The sequence below is a fragment of the Cygnus olor genome, chromosome 1 (genome assembly GCF_009769625.2).
Source record: "Cygnus olor isolate bCygOlo1 chromosome 1, bCygOlo1.pri.v2, whole genome shotgun sequence".
NCBI classification, from domain to species: Eukaryota; Metazoa; Chordata; class Aves; order Anseriformes; family Anatidae; genus Cygnus; species Cygnus olor.
This window is the reverse complement of record NC_049169.1, coordinates 97,514,917-97,535,880: the sequence shown is the minus strand read 5'-3', so window position 1 is coordinate 97,535,880 and position 20,964 is coordinate 97,514,917. Positions and strand designations below refer to the sequence as shown.

The 20,964-nt window shown below is 43.7% G+C and overlaps 1 long non-coding RNA gene across 1 annotated transcript; it reads left to right on the top strand.

Annotated features, from left to right (window-relative positions):
* Positions 1–18,883: 18,883 nt before the first annotated feature.
* Positions 18,884–20,175, top strand: LOC121079085. The gene is made up of 3 exons (XR_005824880.1): positions 18,884–19,137; positions 19,231–19,386; positions 19,676–20,175. It is a non-coding gene; the product is annotated as an uncharacterized LOC121079085 (long non-coding RNA).
* The last annotated feature ends 789 nt before the right edge of the window (positions 20,176–20,964 follow it).

The window sequence follows — 20,964 nt, the reverse complement described above, 5'->3', positions numbered from 1 at the left end:
TTTGTACCCAGGGCCAAAAGGGGATACCTCAAGAATGGCTTCAGAAAGGAGACAGGTACCTGTAGCAGGTTAAGCAAACCCCTTTCACAGCTGATGTACACGGAATAAGTAACACCCTGAGGTCTTCTTCAGCTCCATCTTCGGCAGGGCAGGAAAGAAATGTGTTTGTAGGTTCTGTGTTTTGGAATATTTCTTTGGAAACCTGTTCACCACACTTTAGGTTTAACCTTTTCTATTAAAAATAAACCTTCATCTGTATTCTTCTTGTTCCCTCCTCCCTTTATAAAGTTATCATGAATGTTATTGGCAGTAAAAATGAATGAAAAATGTGAGACACTGCTTCTTTGCCAAGGTGTCAAAACTAATTAATCTGTGTCTAATTTAGACATCATTCTTGAAAAAAAAAAACAAGACTTCGGCCCTCTGTTTGGAAACTCACCTCCTGTTCCTAGGGGAATGAAAGAAGCCAACTTCAGTCTTATACTGGAAGTTCCTCAGTGATATTAACTGGGGCAGCTTCTGTCATTCTGTGATTGCCCCATTTCTAACTTCTGAAGCCTAAAGCTGTCAAGGTTTTATACTTCCCCATGGGAAATAATCATAGACCTTCTGGGATGCCAAATGCTTGTAAGAGAGAAGGCTTTAGTTTTGTCTCAGCATCACCTGGCACTAGAGGGAGCGGATGCTCTGTTCTGACTCATGTTTATGCTGAACTTTTATCCCACACTCTCCACATTAGCTGTGAACTCCCTGCAGGAAGGGAGAGTCGAGGCTTGATGTTCACCTGAGGGAGTGGTGTTTGTGGAGGATGGTGAGAATAAAAACAGCAATAGGATAGAGGGAAAATGCAGGTTTGCCTACAAATGCTGCCATATTCCTGTGCTGTGACCCTGTCTTTCACCATGGGGCAAAGAGCCACCATTGTATTGGACAGACATGGTATGGGACAGGCTTTTGGGAGACAAATATATCACACAGTGACAGTAAGACCGTGGATAGCCCTGTCTTGAAAAGCCTGTAATCCCTGGAGAGTTGTGAGTGGCTTTTTGTGCTCCTCAAAGTATGGAGTGCCCCCTCCCTCCTCTGATCTGCCTGTTCCCCTCTCCCAGCTTCCCCCCTGATTTGGCCTGTATGCCAAATTAATTTAAAATGTGATGCAAACCACCGCAGTCCTGGGGCCACTGAGCTGGTCTCCACAGCCTCCCACCACTCACCCCAGGTGGGATCTGTCCTTCTTTATGGATGCAAATGATGCTTCATCTCTGCATCGTAGCTGTACATGGGAAAGGTGCAATTAGCTGCTGCAAGGAGCTGGGCCCATCTGACTTGCCTTGTTTAACAGAGGCTTTAATTAAAGACCCCCTGATGCTAGAAAGTCACATTAATTATTCATCTGAAAACATTTACATAGAGTCCCCCGCTTCCCTTCTTCAATAAATTATCAACTTCACGTCTCCATAATTCATCGAAATGACTAAAAATACATTGTCTCAGCCTCCATCACCTCCCTCCTCACTCTGGCTTTGTCTGTTCCAACTGTGATGGTTTCAGTGTCTTAATGTGAAGTTCTCCTGCAGCTCTCATGTAAAAAAAAGGGGATGGAGGAAAAGGGGGAGAGTGAGAGGGAAAGATATTTCTCCACACAGAAGTCATGGAGATGGCAGTACTTTTTTTCTCTTTTTCTTTCCCACAGAACTAGCATGATACTGAGGTTTGCAGAAGCTCATTGACTATTTCTAGTGAGGAAAAAATCAACTGAGGGGGGAGAAAAGATGTTTCCAGGCCTGGATATAGATAGTTTCTGTGCTCAGCTGCAGATATTTTATGTGAACCAGAGCTCAGCACTTAATCTCACTGGATCCCCTTTATACTCCACCTCTAGATCAGGTCAACGGTCCCTGTCTGCCTGGTAAAGGGATGGTGCTTTACTAATTATAAGCTGTTCTAATATAGCTGTTGTAAGGAGGAAAAAAGGCAGACAAACTTAGGCAGAGGGAGAAGTTCTGCAGCAGATCACAACCAAGATGTCACTGCAGGCACAACTGAAGGAAAATTCACTGCAAATAGTTTTCTTCAACACATTTCACTTTGTGATAAAGTGAACTGTCACATGAGAGAGGGAAAAAACAGTCCTCTGAGGGCTTGTTTACATGGGGAGTTAAGACAAATTAGTGTGAGGTGTGAGTTAATGCGCAGAAGTTGAAGTGCATTAAACCCCTGTGTGGGTGCTCTAATACAGGAGGAAAACAGCATCCTTTCACTATGGTGACAATTAAACAAAGCAAAGCAAGGTCACTTTATCCTCGAATGTCCACACAAGGTTTAACATGTTTTAATTCATGTGCATTCATTTCACATCTTTGGTTAATTTACCTTAGCTTTCACGAATGTCCTAACCCACAGGGCCTGGTCAAGTGTGTGCTCCACCTGGCTCTAAATAACTCCTGTTATTTCCAGAAACAGGAGTGGTCTGGTGCCTACAGAAATCAGACCTGATTTCTGGAAGCAGAGGGAGTTGGTGGCTAGGAAGGAGTGATCTTCCAAAATAATGGGTGGACAGGGGCAGTATAGGTACCAGCAAGTTTCTCAAGACATGATAAAAGAGATTAGTAAATGATAAATCAGGAAAAGAAAACACTGACTCAAAGACCGACTTTAACACTGACTTTAAAGACATGACTTCAGTATTTTGAATAGGAAATAAAGAGGTTTTTGTGTAGAGACCAGAACATGTGTAGGGTCTGAGACTAAGACTGAAAATGGGGTTGAACTGCTAACAGAGTAATATGCTTATCCTAAGCATTATTCCATTTATTTCTGTCTTTGTTTCCCCATCCCATGCTCCTGTTGCTGTTCTAGTTGGGCTGTCTTGACCCAGCAATGAATGATGGTGACAATACCCTTTTAGGCCATGAGAATGTATCCAAATCTTGGCATATCTTGTGTGATGGACTGGTAATTGTTGGCTTATCTCAACTGTTAATGATGTGCTTTAACACAGCCTTTATTTTTGGCCAGGCTGGAAACTAGCTGAACTAGTTGATGTAAGAAGTGTCAGCTGAGATGAGCAGTGCTACATTCTGCTTTGACTGCATCTATAAAAATACAATTTAGATTGATACATGACAACTTTAACTTCCCTACTTGTCATGGGATAGGGATGGGGGTCGCTGAGATGTACAGTAGACTACAATGTGTAGGTAACCCAACACTGCCTGTCCTTGGCACTGGAGTTTTTGGCGGTGCCTCCAGAAACCGAGCCAAGGAGCAAAGTCATGTTCTTCGCTGACATCTCCAGACAGCACTTGAGTTACTGTTTGTGAATTCGTGCTGTGTCTCACTGACCTGCTCAGGGAGAATAAACTAGTAACCATCAGCCACATTTTGTCTTCTCAGCTGCTCCAGGGATTAAGGACCAAAGGCAGGAAGGGTGAAGCAGAACTTTCCAATGATGGTAAAGCCCTAAGTAAAGCTCTTGGGGGATTTCTTAAGCCCTTAAGGTTCTTTATTGGGAAGGGAGAACTTGTATTCAAAGAAAAATAGTAATACAGCCTCCAGTGTTTGCTGACCCTATATACTGCTTTCTTGGAACTGAGAGACTAGAAACTCTTCCTGCATCCAGTTCCTGGAAGACAATCCACTGAGGTCTTTTAAAATCTGAAGATGCTAGTTCTGACTCAAACTGTTCCTCACAAATAGATGGTGTCTGGAAGGGCATAGGAGTGCAGTACAGCCATACTCTGCTCTTCACCAAAGATACATTCCTGAAAGGTGAGATGATTAACAGTTTAAGGTAGAACAAAACAGTTCTTCCTGTAGAATTAAAGTCCATGTGTGCAGGGGCGTAGGGAATACACAAATTTAAATGTACAGGAGCAGTATTGATGGCATAGAGGACAGAGGGAGAAATAGGATTGTCAGATGGAGGGGATGCTGGCTCTTCAGAGGCCGACTTCTGGAAATGTTTCACTGTTTGGAAGATGTCAGCTGCTTCCTCCATGGAACAGTACACTCTAGTTTGTTAGCCCCAGCCCAAATCTTGAGTTTGGTGTAGGTTTTAGCTTGGTGTGCTGTTAGCTCTGGGAGTGACCTCTTCCAGGTGATCATTTCCTTGGAGAGTGGAGATACTATTTCATAGCATCTGTTGGAAAAGAATGCCAATAGAGGTCATTCTGTTAGCAATTATACCTCTAGAGGATGCTAAATAGCACTGAATTCAAAGCTTGCTAGCATTCAAATGGAGTCAGATACTTAGGATTAAATTTGCTAAGATATAAATATCATCTATTGCTTATCAATTAAATTCTATTTCAGACTGTGTTATTAAGGGATCTGAATTAACATGCATTTGGATGTAAGTCAAACACATCTTTGCAAGCACTAGGAAAAACTCCCATCCATCTCTTCTATCTAAGCAAATTGGGTTTAAATTGTCCGCAGTGAAGTTTTTTTAGCACTTTATAGAGTCTATTGAGGACCCTTAAAAATAGTCCAGGCTGTGGCTTCCATCTAGATGCACATAAATATCGGTTGTCGGATATATCACTCACAGATTAGTTTTTGCTATTTAATTTGTATTGGCCTTAATGGGCTTCAAAGTGATAATTTTTGCTGTGGCTCCTGCAGGATAGGACAATATGTAATTGGCTTAAACAGAAGGAAGATCGGTTTAGATATTGAGAAGTCTTTACTAATGGTACAGTAATGACAGATAAGAATAAATGGCTTGGGTCCTTCTGCCTCTAGAGGAGTTTGGATGAAAATGGCAAAATGATCTTGTCTTCTCCTGGAGGGAGAGCACAGACAGTTCTTTGACGTTTCTTTCAACTTTATTTTCCAAGATTCTGTATATGCCCACAAAGTTTTCTTGCCAAAAGTGGCAATAACAGCATGTTCATTGCCACTGCATTGCCATTGAAAATGCTGCCTCATCAGTGCCCCAAAGGAAGAACAGGCTGACATAACAGCATGACAACGAGAGCATTCTTTCTTTCCAAGCTGGCAGAAGCAAGCCATTTTGGAAGGTGTTGTACATCTCCCATAACCCGTGCTCCAGCTTCCTTGGTTGAGCCAAATTGTCTTCCCAGCTTGTTAAACTGGAAAAGTGTTACCACTGTAATTAAAGACATTAAAGCAATCAAAATGAGCATACAAGCATAATTAAGGCACTAGTGGTTTATGTCCCCTGCAGGCATTCTGTCAGAATAAATGACTTTTTGGTTTAATTTAAGCCTCTTCCAAAACATCACTAAGACTAAGAAGGAAAGGAATTTTTATTCATATATTCACTAGTAAAACTACATAGTTTTCAGTCTCATAACCTAGCTTACACTGGTAAAATTCTCCCACATAGAAAAAAGCTGGAGGGTATTGCTGCATAAGAAGGATGTAGCTTTGAAATAGTAAGTTGGATCTGGAGGACAACAAGAACCAAATGGGAGCAAGAGAGACTTCCCTGGCACTGGATCAAGCCCTTCATAAAAGAGAAATCAGTTGTGTTGCACCAGCATAGGACACAGTGTCCTGAAAGTCTCTTCCCTCCCTCTGAAAGGAAGGTATACAGAATAATTAACAAGGTTGGAAGAGCCTGGGTCAGAAGGAAGAAGAGGAGAGGGAGGTCAGGAACATCTAGTGAGTACTGGGGATTTGCAACTCCTCTGTGTCTTTGTAAGACTGGAGTAGGGTTGCTCTATGGAGGAGGTCAAGTCCACTTGTAGAGCTCACTGGATTAAACCTCAGGGAAGTAGATGTTTCACCTCCAGATAGGTTGGTAAGTTTATAGGTACATGGCTTGCAGCTTTGCTCATCTCTGGCCCTTTTGCAATAAACATCCAAGGTCTTTTAACAGCCATACCACTATGAATCCTATGTCGTGGCACTGAGACCAGGCAGTGGCTGGCTGCAGATTGAAACCACCGCTGTGCTGACGGTTGGTACTGGGATGTGTACAGCACTGCAGATGGGGTTACCCCCAACAGTACTACACCCCCATTCTCAGAGCTACTATGGTGACCTCAAGGCAGGCTCATAGGGGCTGCCCTGGGCTGTTCAGCTCTGACATACTGAGGTTGAGCTGTCTTTATTTGAGGTTGATTCTAACCTTCCCACTGGTGGGGGGGTCAGAGTGTCTGCTGAGTATTCTGAGTGGTCTGGGAAGAAGACTGAAATTTGACTTTCTTCACAGGGATTTGAGGCTATGATATATTCTCAGATATGCCTTCCTCAGAGCTAGTTTTCTGTGTTCTGTTGTAATGAGGCTCTTCAATTTATCCTGTGATGTAATACCGTGCAAAAACTCAATCCGACTGGTATAGTCCAGAAACATAAAGAGCCAGCTAATGGTGGTACAGCTTTGTGGACACTACAGCAATGTGGACACTTCCTTTGAGGACCTGCCTGTATAGCAGGACTAACGAGACCTCCTATTAGCACTGTAGAGTCACTGACCCCCACAGCTATTCCAGACTAAGCTGTTTGCACACAAGCCAGAAGAATGTTGGCTCCACAGCTGGCACCTCCCACTGCTGGGGTCCTGACCTTCTCATTTACTATGATCTCCAAACCAAACTCAACAGACAAGCTCCTTCATGTGAACAACATGGCAAGCCACAGGTACCACTGGGTACTGCTGCAGCTTTCTGGTTCTGGTACTGCCTTCACAGATGAGAAGTGCCACCAGAATCTGAATGTCGCGGTGCTGGACACCTGAGAAGATACGGGCAGTCTAAGCCATGGTGGTAAGTATCAGACATAGACTCTGAGTTTTCATTGTAGTTCCACCTGACGGAACTGAATCATGGTGAGAGTCAATAGGAGTACCTTTTGCCCCCAAAACTGACTCAGCAAGGGACTTGGGGATGCGAGGGTAATTTTTTGGCTCAGATTCTAGCATGCACATGAAGGTGAGAACTATGGAGATCATTACTGCCACTAACTCTGTCTGGGATCTGCAGTCTTAGCTGCAACTGGATCAAGCAGCTCCATTACCCCTAATCCTTGCGCTTTTATTGAGGATGCTGCTTTCCTGGTTGCTTGGCTTAGACCTGCTGCAGTTCCTGGCCAGGGAAGAAAACACAGGAGGACCCTTAAGGTGGGGAATCTCCTGCAGCACCTCTGCAGAGTTGTGTAAATACCAGTCTGCCACCTTGCTGCTTCTGTTTTTCTTCCCTGTCCCCATTGAGTGTTACCACAGCTGATGTGCCATCTGTACAGAACAGACTGCTGGCTCTTTCCCTCACCCCATGCCCTCTTCAGAGGCAAGGAGCTGGCGACTGGCTGTGACAGATGTGTGAAAGGACAAGGTGAACGTCACAGGCAGCACCAAGAAAATCCAGCCAAAACCACACTCCGTATGGGGAAACACAGTTCCAGCTGTTTGTCCTCTGGAGGAAGTAATCTCTGAAGCTGCTGCTACCCTGGCCCTGACACTAGGCAAACTCAGTCCCATCAGAGATGGTGAATAGGGGGAAAGCAGCAGGTAGCAGCATCACTCTGGTACAGGGAATCTCGTGATGATGTCGCTCCTCATGATTATGCTGTTAACAGCCAGGCAGGGTGGAGTGTAATGAGCAAAGGTAGATGAGAAAAGGAAAACAGATGAGACAAATGATGTTTAAATGTGATGGCTCATTAAACAAAAGCTCTCTTCTATGTTTCTTTCCTCAGTAGCAACAGAAGGGACAATGGTCATAAGGAAGAGGCAACCCACTGACAATAGGAAGCATTTATAGAAAGTAATGCACTTGATTTAGCAGCTCCAGCATCAAGCACCAATGAGCAAAGATATTTTGCATCAAGTAACTCAAATAAAGGGTTTTGCAATGTTTTTGCATGAGTCAGAGAGCTCTTTTCTACCCAAACCCGAGTTGCTTCTCGCTGTTGAGTATGAAGGACCACTCCTGTTTTTCCCACGGATTTGAACCCCTGCTGTCTCCAGCCGATGTTTGGGAATGCAGAATTAAGGGCAGCACAGGCTGTGGGTCTCAAACTAATGCATCCGTGATCCTGTCTGGAATGGCTTGCTCAGAGGGCTTTGATCCTGACCAGATCCTGGAATGTTTACTGACCTGTCAGCTTTAATAGACTTTGAGAAGTTATCCCAATCAATCCTCTTCCAAAAGGCAGGGTCTGTTTCACCATTGTTCGTTCTGCCAGCTGCACAACCTATTCTCAAAGCATCCAAGTGATGGAGTCTCTGCACCTCTGAGCAACTCTTCCAGTGTTCCATTGACATCATCCAGCTTGTCAGTGTATTGTCCTATACAGCCAGAAAATGGAGGACAGACTGTTTCCTCCCTCTTTGTCGAAGCCTTTGTATTGATTTTGTAATAGACTGCTTTTCAGCTTTCCAAAAACATGCATGAAAAGATCTTCACAGTGTTCATCTGTCTTACATGGCAAATGGCTACTTTGCATTTGTATAAATCACGTCACCAGGTGTGATTTTCTATCTGAAAAAGAAGATGCAGTCTATCATATTGAAGTTTCTATTGAGTTATTTATGCGAATGCTAAAGGCAATAGACAGTCTTCAGACATGAAATACCTGATCCTCCAAGAACTTCCACCAGTAAGTTCTTGAGCTGAGAAGCTGGCCCAGCAATCCGGCAAGAGAGGAGGACAGGGCCCTGGAATTATTTGCCAATTTGGAATATGTCAGGAATGAGAAGGACAGCATACACAATGACTTCAGATATTAGGACATCTTGGATGGCAAGAAAGGAATGTTCTGACTGTTTTTTTCTTGTTGACCACACTTTTCTGCCTAATCAGAAATTACATTGCCTACAACTAATTTACCCCTTTGGCCATTTGGAAAGCTGCTAGCTCTCTCCAAAATAAATAAATAAATAAGTAATCTTAGCAGCAGGTTCAGAGATATCAGATTTAAACACCCTATTCTTTGTCCTTTTTTTTAAGGTCAGCCACAAGGAACTAATACATATTCTAGGATTCTCATTGAAATGGGGGTGCACAACAGCCGTGGTGTAGGCCCTTTTGTCTGTTGTGTTGTGCACATGACTGTGCTGACATAGTAAACTACAGTAAAACAAGTAACTGTTCTCGCTGCTGCAACAGAAGGTCCTCTGTCTCCAAAGCATCATTTGATCCAAGAGGGATTGAACTGACTTGAAAGCAGCTTTCATCAACACCCTCTCTGTTCCAAGTGAGGAGCTTGCACCACTGGAACTGCCTATTCACAAAGCTCATGGGAAGACAGCCGTCAAAATACAGCTTCCATATGGAAAACACTTATTGGTTAAGAAGTGGCAACTCTGCGGACAGGAAAAATACTGCTGAGACAATTAATCTGCAGTGGGGAGTTTAAACCTGTAGTTTTTGTTACTGTACCACTTTATCTGACGTTTAGTGGATGTCAAAATCTTGCAGCTGAGCAATACCTCATTTTATGCATACAAATCAATGATCTGATTGATTGCCCTCAGACTGATTTTTGTTCAGAATTGCTGAAGCCCCATTGCCTGGATGACAAGAGTCAGAGAAATTAAAGTCTCACTGATTATAATGTTTTAAAGCAACCTGAGTTTGCAAAGCAGTAGCCTACATATTTGATACCAGGTCAGGCTGTGTTTTCAATTAACACTTTGAAGGCAGACACCTAATGTTAATCATTGCAACACACAAGGAACGCAGGTCATAATGATAAGGCAAGGACAGCTGGACAGAGAATGACTGAAGTGTTTCACCTTGGCCTCTGGCTGTGGGAGAATTTCCAAAACTTCACGAGTTAGCTCCAAAACCCAACACTCGATTGTGGGTTTTTGGAACGTTATGAGGTTGCCCTCAGCACAGATCCAGTCAATGCAGGTGGTGGAGTCTGGAGAGAGATGTAAGTTTTTGCTGAAATAGACACAACTGGTCAGCCTAGTGGCTCTCCAGACTCCACCACCTGCATTGACTGGTTTTCACTGATTGTAAAGAGGTATTTGGCCCCTAGTTCATGTTCAGGTGCCTACAGCATAGACACCTACATCCCTCACTGGCTGTGTCTGCATACAGTTTGACTCACTCCTGAGCTGCAAACCTCACCTTGGTGTGCTCCTTGTCAGTCAATAACAGATAGCAAGCTCCTGTAAAAACAGTTACCCGAGCATAATCTCAGATTCTTGGGGCATCAGCTAAATATTTAAGAGCAGTCCTTCCACTTTGTTTCACACTAGGAGGATGGAGAAAGTTTCTGGAAACTGAGTCCTGTGCTGCAATGTCTTCTGAATGATGTGTTCACAAAAAACACTCAGTCCCAGAAGCTAAGTATATGCAAATAGGTCCTTCTCTTAAACTTTTCACCCACCTTGCCTATCTTAAAAATGGCTTGTCAAGTTTTATTCTGATGTATTTCTTACAGCTTTCTTAATTCTTTCCAGGTGGCCTTTCTCCAGTTTCACATCTACTGATGACCATATTTTCTTCATGCATCTCTTGAAAGCAGCAACCACTGTAACTGTTCCAAAACACCTCCCCCTGTATAGATCCAGGGGGCTTCTGATAACAAACAACATTTTGATGCTCATTCATGTTATGCTGACATTTAAACCCACCGAGGGTGACCAGAACAAATGGGACCTGACTGTCTTCATAAATTTCCTCGACTGCCTGGTGGGAAGCAGAACATGCTCTTGCCAATGACCTCTGAGACAGCAGTATAAAAATAGCCTAATGCATTTAAAAAGCAACAAGAGGGGAAGGATGCATTTTATGTCAATTCAGTCAAAAAGTCCTCAGAATTAGTTGCCTGAAGTGTTTGGGAAAGCTGACAGAGTATAATAGCACAGAGACTATTTTCTTGCTTCTCAGCAAACACAGCATTAATCGTCTGGGCTTAATATAGCCTTCCACATGCCAACTGGGTGCAAAATTATGGCTAGTATTAGAAAACCACTTACCATGTGGACAGGCTTAAAGTGCAATAAGCTGGTGGGTGTGGATGCAGATGGAGTATGCCTAAGGATGTACAGTGACCTTGAGAATTGTATGCCATGTCTCTGGAGATATAGTGCCTCTTCTTCATGAACCCCAACAGAGATGGAGCTCTTCATCAGTGGTGGGGCATGGAATGGACTTGGATTTGTAGTCAGCCTTGAATTTTGGGATCCTGGTGTAACTGGAGATGTCTGAGCACAAGAGATTTACTGGAATTTGTTTTATACACCATTGTATCCGAATGCATAATACATAGACCAATATACAGCAGGATTATGCCAGGAAAGGAAATCCACAGCTCTAGGTGTTTGCAACAACATTATGTATAGAAAAAAAACACAGACCTGTAAGAACTCTCTATTCTCTTCCATACCCAGCCTGGTTTGGTTGGTGGACCTTCTGCCAAATAACTATTTTTATTTTGATAGAAATGGAGAAGAAATATGACTGAATATCTCATCTGAGACACTGTCTTAGCGCTTGAAGGATGCAGAGTATTACAAATAAGGTCAAACCCTTTAACACCCTGTATTGTAACATCTGTACAACACAGCTTAGAGACTGTTGTTCCAGTATTACTACCTAGTAAAGTGGGCTCAATCACTCAGTGCTTATGTAACACTCTTTTTTTCTGTACATGAATTTCATTTCAGTCCTGTTTTTCTCTCAATATTGTGTTGAAAGTTATTAATAAACAGCTTTGACTAATGACTTACAGGTTTTGCAGTGAATTCCTTGTCATTCTTTCTGTAGTTGGCCTCCTTGATTATTCATTGAACTCTCTTTGATCTCTGACAAGAGGATTAATTGTAAGAGCACAATAATAAATATACCATTGGTGAAGTCTTTTGGACAAATGTAAATCTTTGCTAAAATTAGAATTCATTCAGCCTAGCATTTCCATGGTTATCCAGATACTGACATGCAATGACATCATGCAGAGTGTATCAAGAAGAAGGCTGTGATTCACAATTCAGGATTTTTGATAATCAACCAGCACTAGTATTAAGGTAATTATATCTGTACAGGATGTTATGACATGTCTGTCTTACATGTATTGCTGGTTACTGAGACAGCTCCTTTTTATTACTAAAATATACCTTTCTTGCCTTAAAACATTATGACAATTGTGTGAATTTCTCTAATTACTGAGCCACATGCTGCCTTGGTGAAAGTGACAGGGCTCAGCATGTATGAATTAATACAGAACTGGAAGAATGGAGGAGACAACCTATGGCTCCTTGCCTGAATTCCAGAAGGATGAAAGGTTTGGCAGCAGGGCTGGCATTGAGAGAAGAAAATACAAAGAAGTGGAAGTGAGAACATCCTGGTCATTTCTAATGGTTTTCTTGCATCGCTGGCCAAATAGTGTGAGATCACCAAGTGCCCTTTCTCCTGCTTCAACCCATGTTTCTGCAGGTGCAGCTGCACTCAGTGTCACCAAGACCTGCTAAGCTGAAAGGATGATCCAATACTCAATTTATAGATGGGAATTGGGGCCTGAGTCATTTTCTTTGAGCAGGGAGATGGCCAGATACTTGGCCAGTGCTCGGTTCTTGTGGCTATGAGGAGGTATGAGCATCCTTTACCTCTGCGCATGCTCTTGTGCACACCCCTCTCCTGGCCCCAGTTGGGAAGAGGAAAGGTGACTTGATGAAAAGTAGCTTACATCTTGTGTTGGTTGTTGGTTACATAGGGGACCTTCTTTCCTTCCCATCCTGACTGTGGGAAGCACAGCTGTGCTCCTCAGCTCTAGGTCACTCTTTGGGCCATGGGTGCTTGATGTCAAGGTCAAGTGCAGAAGCCTTGCTGGTGTTCACCTGCACACCACCAGCTAAATGCTGCTCACTGTGCTCCTTCCACTGGATGATGCCTCGCTGTTCCCACTGCCTTCTCCCTTTTCCCCTCCTCGTGCCAGGAAAGACTCCTTGCCTTTTAGGTGGGGGCAGATCACGGCAGATGTATGTTCTCCTTTGAGATTAGCCCACTGTTTGGCTTAATTAATCCTGACATGTTGCTGTTGCTATTACGGAAGAAACGTCAAGAGAAATTAGACCAACTGGTAGCATGAAAATGGGGGAAGCCAGGGCTGAGCAGTGCCTCACTTTCCTGGAAAAGTTTGGTTTGCCCTTCCAGCAGAGGTGGCAGGGGACTGAAACACTGTCACCTGTGTGTGTCAGCTAGCCTTGGCACAGTCCCCTCACACCGAAATCCATTGAGAGGACATCAAAGAGCCATTCACCAAACAAGCATGGCTGGGAGTCTGGCCAGCAGCAACTGGCATGGCTGGGCTTTTGTGAGAACCAGGACAGTCCTGTGATTCAGCTTGGCTTAGGGTCCCTCTTCCCTGTAGCATGAGGCTGCAAGGAGCTCTGGGGTTTAGCTCAGCTCCTCTGGGAGGAGAGGAGCACTGCTCATTTGTTCCTTTATCTTCTCTTATTCTATCTATCAGCACCTTTAACTGCTGTTTCTCACTGCTTCCCTCACCTTTATATCTATTGACTTGAATGATTTCATACACAATCAATTTTGCTGGATTTATCAGCAGCTTTCACACTTTTTGTTTTTTTTTTTTTAAAGCAAACATCCTTCATATTTTGAAGTTCCATTAGACCATTGAATTTGAGCTTTTTCCTCTCTGCGATGATCTGATTTAAAAAAAAATGATAAGCTTGCATGATAGTACACAGTGCAGCTGTACAACACGGATATATTGTAAATACATATTTCCCCCTATATGAACATCTCCTCCTCTGTGCATTCCTGTGGGACATGCAGCTTGTAAGTCTGCAGATGCCATAAGCCTGGAGTAGAATTGCACTGATGGAGAACTGATTCTGACACTTAAAGACTGCCCATAGTTCAGCAGTGTATTTTCTTCTGCGTGTTTTGGGGATGCAAGCAAGTAAAATTTCTCTTTTGCTTGATGCATTGTGAAAAAAAAAAAAAAAAAAAAAAAAGGAAAAAATAGGCTTCTTTGTCCTACCACAGACAGGCACTTACTTGCCAAAGGGATGTTACTCATATTTAAATGTTAAGAACAAGACCTTGCCATGGCACGGCATCTCTGGCTTGCCAAGCTCAGAAAGAAATTTGGCTTTTAGTAATGTAGAAGGAATATATTTCTCCTGTTTTGAACCCACAGACTGCAGATGCTGTTGCAGGCTTTTGAAGTCTCTGTCCTGCTGACTGCTCTGGGCTCAGTGCAGGAGTGCTTCACTAGGACTCCTTGAAGGAGAGAACCATGAGCAATGCATCCCAGAAGAAGAGAGACCAGGAACTCTAGGAGGAGGAAAAAGAGAGACGGATTTGTGAGGGCTGTGCCACTTCACAGGGGATGAGAGCCTGTTTGCAGCAGAATTGCTGGCTTTGGTAGCTGTGACTGCAGTAGCTGCTCTACACTGCCAGGCTTCTTTGCTTTGTACCAGTGAGCTCCAGGCCCTGGGGCTTCTTTGGGGTTGATCTAGGCACAGGGCTACCCATGGCAGGAGGTTGTTGGAGGCAGCTGGACAGTCATGGTCTCCTGCCCACTATACATATGTGTTCAGAGGAAAACTGGGCTATTTTTGGCCAAGAGTGGTCAGGGCAAAGCATGGTTCTCTGCTGAGCTATCGGAGACCTGGTGGCAAGTCTCTTCTATCACTTTGGCCTTGATCAGAACTTTACTGCACACATCCAATGTGTAAGAAGGCAAAGGGAATGGGATATGGAGGCTATCAGAACCATGACTTGGACATCCCATATCCATTCATTTCCCTCTTACACTCTTCCAGAGGTGTTGCTCTGTCAAATGTCATCAGGCTGCAGAAATCACTTGCAGCTGTCTGTCCTCTGGGTGATGAGTTTATAGAAAGAGGTCTGAACTAGGTGAGCATCATTGCTCAATGGATCCTGGAGAGGGAGATGGGGAGTGGGGACCCAGGGCGCCAAGTGTCTTGCAGGGTTTGTGGTATGGGAGGTGGGAAGTTTTGTTCAGAACAGTTGTATCTTGAAAAGACCCCATGTTCCTTCTACTCATGAATCCCTGCCTTGGTGATTTACTGAGTTTACTGAAGTGGTAAGCTAAGTTGTATCAGAATTATAACTAAAAGCATCGAAGCCCTTGTCAGGATTAGGTGGCTTGAATCCATGTTCAGCATGAATGCATAGCATATTATCAGCTGTAGCCTTTCAGTCCAACTGGGTCACAAATCAGGTGTGTTTCACTGACCCAGACTGCCTGTGACTGTATGGGGTCCATGCCAAACGAGAGCTGCCAGTTCAAGGCATTTTAATGCAAGTGCACACAGAGCCCTGCAGAGCTCCTGAGACAGGCTTCATCTTGTGTATATGATCAGTTTTCACCTGAACAGGTGGGATGCAGAAATCCCTGGAGCTCAGGAGCCCTTGTGTGTTCTCAGAGCTATCTCAGGGATTCTTAGACATGTCAGCAGGACTGACTGCTTCAGGGACAAAGGACTGAGACTAGTCCAGGACCCTCAGCAATAACTGCAGTTTGTGGGCCACTAGAAACATTCTTCTTCTCATGCCCTGTATGTCTACAAGTCCATGTCCTACGTGTCCTACAAGTACTCTACCTGCTTGAGCACAGCAGCCAGCCTGGCTTAATGATTTAGTTTAGATGAAGCAGGTGGTGGGGTCCTTGTCCCATACTTTGCTAGACCCCGTGGTCTAGCCTATTTTGCCCAAGAGCTGGGTGCTGCACATGGTGGAAGCCCTTATCCCTCCCTTCACTGCTGTTGGGTTGGGCACAGCAGGCCATTGCCACAAACATGGTGCTTGTTGCATTGGCTTCCAAATAGCTTTTGATCTGGGACTGATGCCAGCTGCCTTCACCCCAAGCCTCCACAGGTGAGCAGAGGTTGCTGTGTTGATGGGAAAAACAGCTGCTTCAACACACTGCCACTGCTGCTTTGTTGGGATTTACCAGCCCTGTCAATCTGCCAGGGAAACTGTGAGCCTTTTATTCCTGGGCCCAAGGTGTGCAAAACAATCCAGCTTAGCTCGTATCAACCATTTTGATGCTTTCAACTATTTTGTTCCCCCATGATTTGAATTTGGGAAGGCTCCTGTGAACTGCTCTCCCAGTAGTCCTGCATATCCCTATGCTCCTGCATGGGGAACAAGAGCAAGGTGAAGCATATCTCCTTTTCCACTGGCATGGCTGAGTCTGAAAGAAGGCACCTCTCCATTTCCTGAGGCTGCTCTTACACACAGCCCTGCCCTGGATTAGTTAAAACAGCACGATCTCCTTCTCTCCTTCCTCCTTGAGCACTCTCATGTCTATTATAAGTGGCTTAGATCTGCTTTTAATTCATAATTTCCTTGCAGACTTAACTTGGATCATCATAAGTCATTTCCAATCCTTATAGAGTGCTAGCAAAGGAGGGGGGGCCTCCACTAAGTGCATGTAACACCAGGACAATTTTATGGGTGGGCAAGCTCCAAGCAAGGTGACTGGGAGCAAGCGAATATTCACAGATTTTAAAGTCAAAATAAATACAGTGTGGATAGCCTAAAAGCTTCAAACAGTGAATGCAATAGTAGGAACTGCTGTGAACGTCCATGAGCGAAGAAAGACAAAGTTTGTTCAAAAAATGGTACATTGGATTATTCACTCAGCTGCAGTTTCTCCTCTGGTAGACTTAGTTAGCAATAGCTGGAATGGGGGAAGGCAAAGCAAAAAGAACATCAGACAAGGCAATAGAAACCAAGCAATATTTAATGTTTCACCAGTTGTTGCTTAATTATCAAATGTCTTCACTCAGGGTGGGAGGACATGGTCTTTGTGAGGTGTGGAGCCCTCTGGCAGGGAGAGCAACATGCAGATATATCCCTGAGACTTTCTACATTGGCTCTGAAGGGAGCTCTGAGGATGTTTTTTCACTGTTGTACTGCTGGACCTCCTTGAAGGAAGAAGAGATGCTGCTCATTCACTGTGGGACTGGAAGGGAGTAGGAGTGGAAGGACCTGGATGGGTCAGGAGGGAAGATTTACTGGTGGTTCTCCTTCCCCTATATCCATTAGCTCTTACAATAGAGCTCTAGAACTTAGTTATCATTAGTGTCTCAACAAATTACGATAAGATTTGGGGACCAGCTCCTCAGGGCACTTTAGTAAACGTGGACATTATTAGACATCTTCCAGAAAGCCAGCAGAGTCTTTGTACATTTGCTTCAATGTTATTAATTTACAAGGGTTTCTTCAATTAGGAGAGTCCGTTAACTTGTAAAACTTTACTTATTTACAGTGTCTCTTGGAGAGGGATTTTCTCAAAGTGTGATGATGATAAGCTTAGGCATTACAAATCCTCTTGCTGCTTTTGTCAACAGGCAGGCTGAGAGCATTAATCAGAGAGATGCACATTTGCACGCTTCCTGGCAGTGGTTTTGCTCCAGGTCATCACCGCTGGACACAGACCTGTGAGACACCAGTTTCACCCCCAGGTTTGAAGGGTTCTGCCCATGGACATCAGCCTATCCCAGGGCTGGATATCCCATCTGAAAGGCTGAAGAAAATCAGAATGTTTCTCATAAACCTCTTCTTAGGCAGTAGACAAGACAATGTTCTCTTTGCCTCAAAAGCGAAGTGCTCTCCCTAAAGCATTTGCTTCAGCTCAAGGCAATTTTCTTGCATCGTACACATCGCTGCTGCATGAAGCTTCAGCAGGGCAAGAAACGGGGTTGGTACTCAGTGTGCTCCAACTCATTTTCCAGCCAAGTGAAAAATTACAGTTCATGTTACTCCTCTAGTGAAGGTAAATGGAGCACAGGGTGAGGTGGACTGGGAGTTTTGTGACCTCAAGGTTATCTTGATAATCTTAAGGGGGGGTCCAAAGTGCTCCTAGCTTGCTGAGGAGCCTCCAAGGGATTTCAGTCCAAGCCAGTTATTCAGTTCTGTGTTATTTGCATGGCAAATGTGGTAGGTAAATGCTGCTTATCTGCTGCTCCTGGGAGGTGCTGGTATACCTCAGTGGTATGAGGAACTTGGCACAATTTCTGCCCTGCCCCAGCTGGGGTGTTATTCATCCCCAAGTGTGTCACTGCTGCAAGTGAGATTTAAGAAACAGGAGTTTCTCATTCCTGCTAGTTACTGAGTTTTTGCCCCGGGTACATGGTGAATCCTCACCTTCCCGATCTGTAGACACTGTTGGTGCATGAAGCGTGAGGTTTTAGCCCACCCAGCAGACTGGAACAAGTCCTGTTTCTATGGCGGATTCACCAAGGCAGTACTGGAGACGGTGAACACATCCACTAGGTATTTTAGGCAAGAAAGACACTGCCTCAGGTGGTGAAAAATAAAGATATCATCTAGTTTACCCAAACAGGCTGATATTAGAGACAAAGGTTTTGACACAGGTTGTGTAGAAATGAATTATTGCTCCTGTGTCCAGTGTCTGCCTACTTGGACATTTTTTTTTTTTTGTGTGTGTGTTATTCAGAGCTTTATTCTGTGTATTGACAGCTGCCTTCTTTGAAAGCTGCAGGGAAAGGATAGCCCACTGCCTTCTTACCTAGCAGCTGCCGATAATGAAATCATATGCAACAGGTTCTCCCTTCACTAAGAGAGCTCCATGGTTTTACAAATGTCTTGTTAGTGTGTGGGTGGCCTTTGCTGCCTTGAAGAGTTTTGCTTCTTGAAGCAAATTGGTTTCCCCTCAAAGTCAACATAAAAGCAAAGTTTTCCAGCCCTTCACCATAGCTGACTCTTCCACAGGTGTCTGTGCAAGATCTAATATATGTGTTAATGTGCATGCAAGGATGTTGCTAGGAAACTTGTGAGAGCTAAATGAGGAAATGCTGTTAATAGAGGCAGGCAACAGAGCCTCGAAAGTCTTCCTTTGCAGCTTAACTGATGGTTGCTATTATACAAATGGGGCCAACTGTGAAATTGGGCTGGGTCATCTCTGGTGTCAATGGGCCTTGCTTAAATAGCAGCAAAAAAGCCTTAGTTTTGTTCTTGGGATAGGGTCCTACTGCAGCTCTGGACCAGAGAAGCTACCCAGCATCATCTGCTTTGGGAAGGGGTGGGCAAGGACTTTCTCTTTGGATTAGTTTGTGGGGTTTCTACTCTGCCTCATTTCACTGAGCATATTTGGTGCTCCCTGGTGGGTGGCTGCAGACCTTTCTGAGCCCGAGACTGGGGTAGCGTTTTCCCAATCAGCCTGAAAATACTGTGCAGTGCCTGGAGCACAAAGGTAAGTGACTTTCTGCCAGTGCCTTTGCATGTCTTAGTGTTCAATTCAGCTCAAATGTCACCTTAAATAAGAGATTTTTCTCCCTTCTTCTAGGTGTAAGAATGCTGTAGAGCCCAAGAAGTGCCAATTTAGCAGGGAGCGCTTATAGCTTCTCTGTGGAAGAGGCCAAAAAACTTGTCTCAGGTTGACTGAGGATATATTTAATACATGATCTTCCCAAGTTAAGTCTTCTTGCTTTCCCTCCTAAAGGTACATTATTTCTGTAACTAGTCTTGTTCTTCTTTCTGCAATTACTGTCCTCAGGAAGCAACCCTGTTTCTTCTCACAATGGGTTCTGGAGAGCTGAGCTTGCCCTCTTTTGGAGAAACATGGAACCATGTCTGTTATGCACTTCCCAATCACTGTAAAAACTAGGACTGGTAATTCTTATTCCCAATTGGATCTGTGACATTCTTTTACTTCAGCTTCTCTTCTACCTTCCTAAATGTGTAACACTTCTCTTCATGTCTGCATTTGTTGCATTTATTTATTTTTTTAGAAACTGGCCTCCCTAAAAAAACGCCCAAGTCAACTGAACTCCAGGGAAAAAAGGGTTTCCTTTGGGAATAACCACTTGTTCTCTTAGCCAAGAGTGACCTGCTGACACTTGGTTTCAGCTGGAGAGGGAAAGTCATTTGTGCACTCTGATGTATGTATGCAGGCAAGGTGTGCACCATATAAGCTTTTTTGTAATGAGTTGGGGTGGAGTTGTTCCTCATGAGTCCTGAAGTGTAACTCACTTACGTGACTCATCCTAAAGTAGCCCTGATGGCTCTTTACCCCATCATGTGCCAACTAACTGTTTTTGCAGGAAGGAAAAAAAAAAAAAAAAAAAAAGGAATATTTTAGCAATCTTAAAAGGCTTATTGGAACAATTCTCCACTCCCTTGCTCCCTAGTGTTCAAATCCAGACTTTTTTTTTAATCTTAAATAAGGCTTTGTGTGCCCAAAAGATTGTGCGATTTTTCCATCTCTTAGCTGATCTAATAAAAAATAATTCCTTTCTCTACAAACTTTGTCTCATCTACAGCCTAAAGCCTTCACAACTACAATACTACCACTGTGAACACAGTTGACTCCATTTCAATGAATCCAACTGTGGAGAACTCAAAGGGAAATTAGCTGTGCAACCATTTAAAAATGACTCAAATGCATTTCTATGCACAAAAATGTCATAGCATTAAAATCTTGAGTTTTTTCAGGACGTGTCCCCTTTGTGTGGCTGGGAATTGCCCTTCTCTAATAGCATTAACCTCCCGTTTCTGTCCCTTCATGACCATCAGGCATTAAAGATGAGAGAGTTTTTGTTGTACAGGGTTTTAATGCCTAGAAAAGCATCACTAACCCAAGGCTGAATCTGGATCTCGTCTGTCTTGAGTGGGGATGGTCTAGGGAGAAATGCCTTTGAAACTGATGAGTTATTTGTAACACTAGAATACATCTCAGTGAAGATGGATTAATGGGTAGAGTACAGCTGAACTGGTGAAAGGTACGTGATTAATTCAGTTTTGACAGGACTGTATAATTTATAGCCTGGATAACGCCTCCAATTAGGCATATCACATTCTTTATTTCTGTGGCTGTAAAGTCGAGGAATACTACACCTGAATTTCAGGCCCAGCATGCTTGGTGCTGCACAATCAGAAATAAAGGTACAATGAGAGAGAGAGCACCTGAGAAATGTTGAGACTATTCTGGAAAGCAGTGCTGCTCACTAGTGAAAAAGTGGACTATGGAAGCGTTCATGCTTAATGAATTCATGACATAATTTGCTTAATAAATTCATGA